The sequence below is a fragment of the Dendropsophus ebraccatus genome, chromosome 9, assembly GCF_027789765.1.
Source record: "Dendropsophus ebraccatus isolate aDenEbr1 chromosome 9, aDenEbr1.pat, whole genome shotgun sequence".
NCBI classification, from domain to species: domain Eukaryota; kingdom Metazoa; phylum Chordata; class Amphibia; order Anura; family Hylidae; genus Dendropsophus; species Dendropsophus ebraccatus.
The window spans coordinates 58,174,824-58,182,695 of record NC_091462.1 but is presented as its reverse complement, the minus strand read 5'-3'; positions in this window follow the sequence as shown (position 1 = coordinate 58,182,695).

Here is a 7,872-nt window from a genome sequence, read left to right as displayed (position 1 = left end):
AAACCCCTGTTGGATATTTGTAGATCAGATTATCCAAAAAGGGAAGCCTTTCTTTATGGATTTCTGACGTGAATCTCAGACCTAGATCATTATCATTCAATGACCCCAGAAAAGCCATAAAGTCACTCTTACTTCCTGACCACAGGACACATACATCATTGATGTATCTAGTCCACAGAATGATGTGACTTGACCAGGAGAGCTCATACATGGTACCTTGTTACAGCTTAGTGGAAGAACAGGGATCCCCACAGAGATCCAGGCAATAAGATTAATTCAAAAGTATTGTAAAATAATATATCACTACCACTGCGGCCGATGTTCCTTTGACTTTAATGGAGTAAATTATCATATTAAATAGGGCTATATTTTAACCTCTAAATTATGGCCTTATTTTATCTTTATTTTTTGTGTGAACATCATAGTGCACTCCATTGAAGTCAATGGGAAATTGGACCTCAGTGCACAAACAGTAAAGAATAATGACCGTAATTGATTAGATGAGCGTCCAAATAATGAACATGCTCATTATTTAGGACCTGTTTTTGCAAAATACAAACACTTTAAAAATCTGTTTTGGTATTATTTTACTGTGTATGTGTGAACATAGCCTTATTAAGAAATATGTAGTGCCTATTGGGTCATGCAAATGTTTATTACAATACTCCAAATTTGGTTGTTTCGATTTTTTTCTCCACACACAACACATAGAGGGACATTTATTAAAACCGGCCTACTCATGCGCTGATCTTAACCCCTTAAGGACTGGGCCTGAAATGGCCTTAAAGAGTCACTGTCGTATTTTTTTTTTTGCAGAAATCAATAGTCCAGGCGATTTTAAGAAACTTTGTAATTGGGTTTATTAGCCAAATCTGCCATTATCTGCATGTAAAAAGCCTTTTCCCAGGTCCCCCCCTCCTTCCTCTTTTTCATCCACTCTGAAAAATCTGAAAATTGTGACTTGTTGCAGGAGACGTCCCCTGTCTGTTCTAGGGAGAGGGGAGGGGGGAGGAGGAAGGAGGGAGTTAGCCGGCAGCAGAAAGCAGATAACAGAGGATTACAGGCACGGAGCTGGGTGACAGCTGTAATCTGAGCTCAGACAGGTCACTGGTGACTGTCACAGAAGATATCCCGTGAGGGATTTGTAGATTAACTCTTTGTTGTCCTGTTTTGGTCTTTTCTTTAGCTCTCTCCATAGGAGAACAATGAAGACAGGGGGGAGAGCTTCAAACTGCTTTTTCATGATAAAAATGCATTTTTCGGATAATAAACCCAATTACAAAGTTTCTTAAAATCGCCTGGACTATTGATTTCTGCAAAAAAAAAATTCACGACAGTGACACTTTAAGGACCGGAGCAAATTTTATGAATATGACCTGTGTCACTTTAATCATTAATAACTTCGGGATGCTTTTACCTATCCGGACGATTCTGAGATTGTTTTCTCGTGACATATTGTACTTCACATTTCTAGTAAATTGAAGTCGATACTCATAACGAATCTTTATGAAAAAAACCAAAATAGCGTGAAAATTGTGAAAAAATGCATTTTTCCAACTTTAAAACTTTTCTGCTTATACAGAAAATGGTAATACCACATAAATTATATATTAAATAGCATAAGCAACATGTCTACTTTATGTTGGCGGCATTTATTAAACTATCTTTCATTTTTTTTAGACAATAGAAAGCGTAAAACATTAGCAGCAAATTTCCACATTTTCAGTAAAATTTCAAAATCAGATATTTTTAGGGACCTGTTTAGGTTTAAAGTGTATTTGAGGGGACTGTGTGTTAGAAAGCCCCACAAAGCACCACATTTCAGAAACTGCACCCCCCAAACTCTGCAAAAGCACATCCAGAAAGTTTTTTAACCCTTTAGGGGAGTAACAGAAATAAAAGCTAAGTGTGTAAGAAATTTGAAAATTTTAATTTTCTGTGCAGAGATTTTATTGTAATCCAATATTTTTCATAATTATGAACCTATTACCAGAGAAATGCACCCCAATATTTATTGCCCCGTTTCTGAAGTTTATAGAAATACCCCATATGTGGCCCTATTGCGCTATTTGACGCAACCACAAGCCTCAGATATAAGGGAGCGCCTAGTGAATTTCAATGGCTCCTTTATATTTGGTCATTTCTGACTGTACCACTTCAGGTTGGCAGAGGCTCTGGGGTGCCAAAACCTAAAAAACACCCCTAAAGGGACACCATTCAGAAAACTACACCCCTCATGGAATGTAACTAGGGGTGCGGTGAGCATTTGGACCCCACAGGTGCTTCACAGATTTTCCGAACAATGTGGCGTGAAAAAAGACAAAAGTATTTTTTTACACTAAAACGTTGTTCTAGCCTTCAATTTTTCATTTTCACAAAGGGATAAAAGGAAAAAAAAACACAAAACATGTAGCGCAGTTTCTACCAAGTACGGAAATACCCCACATGTGGACATAAAGTGCCAAGCGGGCGCAGGACAAGCCTCCAAAGGGAAGGAGCACCAATTGGCTTTTGGAAGCTGGATTTCACTGGAATGGATTTCAAGGGCCACGTCGCATTTACAGAGCCCTCGTGCTGCCAAAACACTGGAACCCCCCCCCCCCACAAGTGACCCCATTCTGGAAACTACACCCCTTAAGGAATCTAACAAGGGGTGCAATGAGGATATGGACCCCACTGGTGACAGGCACAAATGTGGAACAATGTGACGTGAAAGTGAAAAATTTCATTTTTTTCACTTTCACGGCACAATTGTGCCCATCCTCAAGGGGTCCATATCCTCATTGCACCCCTTGTTAGGTTCCTTGAGGGGTGTAGTTTCCAGAATGGGGTCACTTGTGGGGGGTTTCCAGTGTTTTGGCAGCACAAGGGCTCTGTAAATGCGACATGGCGTTCATCATCCATTCTAGCCAAATCCAAACTCCAAAATCCAAATGGCGCTCCTTCCCTTCGGAGGCTTGCCCTGGTGCTTTATGTCCACATGTGGGGTATTTACGGACTCGGGGGAAATTGCTCTACACATTGTGTTTTTTTTTCTCTTTTAACCTCTTGTGAAAATGATAAATTCAAGGCTAAACCAACATTATAGTGTAAAAAATGTAATATTTCATTTTCACGCCACATTGTTCCACATTTGTGCCCATCACCAGTGGGGTCCATATGCTCACTACAAGCCTTGTTACATTCCTTGAGGGGTGTAGTTTCCATAATGGGGTCACTTGTGGGGGGTTTCAACTGTCTTGGCAACACAGGGGCCTTTTGAATGCAACATGGCCCCTCGAAATCCATTCCAGCCAAATCCAGCCTCAAAAAAACAAATGGCGCTCCTTCTCTTTGGAGGCTTACCCTGCACCCGCATGGCGCTTTATGTCCACATGTGGGGTATTTCCGTACTCAGGTACACAGTGTTTTTTTTTATCTTTTAGCCCCTTGTGAAAATGAAAAAAATCATGACAAGATCAATGATTTAGAGTAAAAATAAAAAAAAAATACACTAAATGTTGGTCTAGCCTTGATTTTTTTCCATTTCCACAAGGGGTCAAAAAAGAAAATAAACACAAAACGTGTAGGGTAATTTCCCTTGAGTACGAAAATACCCCACATGTGGACATAATGTGCCATATGGGCACAGGACCAGCCACCAAAGGGACAGAGCGCCATTTAGAGGCTGGAATGGAGGATGGAGGCCATGTCGCAATTACAAAGCTCCTGTGCTGCCAGGACAGAAGAAACCCCCCACAAGTGACCCCATTCTGGAAATGACACCCCATAAGGAATCTAAGGAGGGGTACAGTGAGCATATGGACCCCACTGGTGATGGGCACATGTGTAGAACATGTGCCGTGAAAATAAAAAATATTTTTTTTTTCATTTTCACGTCTCCCAAATGTGGCCGTCACCAGGGGGCCATATACCCGCTGCCCCCCTTGTTAGATTCCTTATGGGGTGTAGTTTCCAAAATGGGGTCACTTGTGGGGGGTTTCTACTGTCCTGGCCGCACAGAGGCTTTGTAATTGCATCATGGAATCCTCTAATGGGAATAGCGGCCATACCTATTTAGCTGGGGAAAAGGGACAATTCAAATTTTTTGGGGGGTATTAGGCCAATTATTAGTTTATTAGGTTGAAAATAACAGGTGTCCATCAAATTCAACCTGTGTTGATCCAGAGGAAGGTAAAAAACCCTCGTAAGGCAGACGACAGTAGCTTTATCACAGGGGAAAAATTCCTTCCTGACTCCATAATGGCGATCAGAATAATCCCCGGATCAACGTGACCCCTGAAATAGGAATAAGGGAAAGAATTTCGAAAATGTAGAACCCCAATGATGTGTGGTACGCCTTGAAGCGATCCAGTATGCGGAGGCCGGGGTGATCAGGACAGGTGTCACACTGGAAAATCGTGTCCTTCCTGATCCCCCTGTTACCCCACAATCCTTTCCAGTGTGCGGGACGTCACCTGCAAAATGTTGCCCTGGTGCGATACGGGGTCCCACATATCCAGAAGCGCTGGGTCCACTCCATGGCTGCTAAATATTAGGGCTTTATTACGGCTTCTGATATTTTCGGATCGTGACGCAAGTTACATTAGCTCGGGCAGCGAGGGACCAGAAGAGGGGGATGCTGGTATAAAAGTTATCCCCGTACAGGTGGTAACCTTTATCCAGCAGTGGGAAGATCAGTTCCCGAATGATCTCCCCACTAACTCTGAGGATGGGGGGAACATTGTGGGGGCATCTGGGGGCTGGATTCGGGTTTCCCTTCCTTCATACACTCTAAGGGTACGTGCACACTGCGGAATGGTGAAGGATAACCCTTTGTGCATTCCGCAGCTGGCACCCACCGGCGGACTGATGCGGGCGCGCATCTCCATCCGTGTCATAGACTCCATTCTATGCACAGGTGGATTCCGCTCTCCGTCCAACGTATTCATTCTTTGGACGGACGATGGAATCCGCCCTTGCATAACATGGAGTCTATGACACGGGGGGAGACGCACGCCTGCATAAGTCCGGGTGCGGGTGCCAGCTGCGGAATGCACAAAGGGTTATCCTTCGCCATTCCGCAGTGTGCACGTACCCTATATCTGATAGTGTACCCTGGGGTACTCTCACAGAGTTAGAAGAATTTCACGCCATACCGTCATCTCTTATTGGGACGGTACTGGCGGAAAAGATGTGTCTGGGAGGCAGCGTACGCTACGCTACCCCCAGATACGTCATTGGAGGATGAGGATGAGGATGAATGGAGGAACGAAGGATCCCCCCATTCATCCTCACTGGCTGTTTCGGTGTCGGAGGCAATAATAGCGTATGCGTCTGATACCGAAAACACGCCGGGGGCCACTTTTATATAGGGATTGGCATATGGGGTATGTAGTGGTGTAGTGTCAAACTTTATTCAATGTAGTGTAGTGTGGTGTAATGTAGTGTTTTTTACGTGTTTTTTTACAGTAAGTATAAAAAAAAAAAAACCTACGCCAAAAATGGTGCTGCTGATAAATGCCGCACTTATGTGCGGCACTTCTCAGCAGACCGTGGCAGTAGGATATAGAAAAAAAACACCCTACGCCAAAAAGGAGGAGTTGCTGATTAGCAGCGCACTTTCGTGTGATGCTGATCAACACTCAGCGGCGAAAGGGTGCGGAAAATAGAAAAAAAAAATTGGGAAAAAAAAAAACAAAACCTTTATTACATACTGAACATCCCTATAGTGGCTGATACGTGTATTACACTTATCAGCCGCTAGGGGGCAGCAGAGCGCAAGATCCGAAAAAAGACAACGCTGGAGCCGAAAAAAGCCAAACGGGACGTCACGGAAGGAGCCGAAGACCCGACCAGAAGACGAGGACGCCGCAAACCCGGAAGACGCAGATCAGAACCCCGGGACAGGTGAGTAATGTACAAATACCTGCTCTGGTCCGGAGCAGGTATTTATAACTTTTGGGGACTTTGATCGCCGTGAACGGCAATCAGGCTGGTGGTACCGTGACCACCATTACTTTTTACAGTAATGGCGGTCGGTGCCGTCCTCGGACAGCACCGACCGCCATTTTTTTCCGGGTCATCGGGTCACCGATGGGCCGGAAAGGTTTCGATCGCAGCTATTGGCTGATCTGAACTGATAAGCCAATAGCGGCGATCGTCGGCATGGGGGGGGTTAACAACCCCCCATGCCGACAGGGAGAGATGGCCTGCAGTGTATTTCTGCAGGCCATCTCTCCCGATCGCATGCGGCCGGTCCGCAGCATCCTTTTAAAGGACCCGCGTACCGGTACATCATGGGTCCTTAAGTGACAGTGATCCATGACGTATCGGTACGTCATGGGTCCTTAAGAGGTTAAATAAATCCCCTTCCCCAATTACCTCACTGAATTTACTGAGAGACACATCTCTTATATCTGGCAGCACCTGCGCCGGTCACAGGGCTTGTGCACAAACGTACTCCTGCTCCAGAAAGGATTTAGATTTCTGCCATGGGTTACACCTAGTGATGAGCGAATACTGTTCGATCGAATAGATATTCGATCGAATAGTGAGATATTCGAATATTCGATATTCGTACGAATATCCCACAAATATTCGATAAATATTCAATAAGCGTTCAAGTCCTCCAGCTTCCGGTTTCACCCTCCAAATGGTCAAATAGATGTTTTTCACTAATCGAATACTTGTTCCCATAGACTTTAATGGGATCGAATATTCGAATATTTGCGGGATATGCGTACGAATATCGAATATTCGAATATCTCACTATTCGCTCATCACTAGTTACACCTGTTTACACCTGAAAAAAACTGTGCCTTTTCTGTGGTGTATGTCAGAGAAGAATCTTTGATAAATGTAAGTATATAGAGTCTTACTAGAGTATATGTAGGGCTCGTATCACAACGTAAAAGTGTGTTGCTTGTAATTTGCTACCTTCATATCTTCCTATATATATTGAAGAATACAGGTGAATAGATTGATTTGGCAAAGAAACTCTTAACAATTTGTTTCGGAGAGCATTTTCCTGTTTTTGTCAAAGGAAATTTATATCCTAGGAGCACACACTCTTTTGATCCGGCTTTGTATTACTGCCAGAAAAATGGAATACTGATGAAGAGTTAATTTAGCTAGAGAGATCTGGAATTAAAGGGGTAGTGCGGCGGTAAAGAATTATTCACAGAATAACACACATTACAAAGTTATACAACTTTGTAATGTATGTTATATCTGTGAATGGCCTCCTTCCCCGTGTCCCACCTCCCCCACCCGTGTACCCGGAAGTGTGGTGCGCTATACATACCTGTCACGTGCCGACCCCCGTCTGCGATCTTCAGTCAGTGACCTCTTCTTCGGACGGACGGCGAACAGCTCCGACTGTCCCGAATGCCGGCCGCCCTATGCCGCATCATAACTGTGCTCAGCCGCGATTGGCTGAGCATAACTGTGCTCAGCCAATCGTGGCTGAGCACAGTTATGATGCGGCAGAGGGGGGCGGCAGCAACGATTCGGCCGGCCGAAGATGACGTTTGGCGCAAGATGGAGGACATGCGCGACACGGATCAGGTAATGTATAATGCACCAACACTTCCGGGTACACGGGTAGGGGTGGTGGGACACGGGGAAGGGGGCCATTCACAGACATAACATACATTACAAAGTTGTGTAACTTTGTAATGTGTGTTATTCTGTGAATAATTCTTTACCGCCGCGCTACCCCTTTGAAGTTTCTCTTTAGGCCATTTTCCCATGGGGTATGAACTTTGACAGTTGCTTGTCAAACAATGGCTGATGTCTTAAATGTTTACCTGGCCGATACTGCAGTACCGGCCGGATGAACATCATTTGATTTTAATTGGAATGTAGATACATTCAGGTGTGCCCACGCTC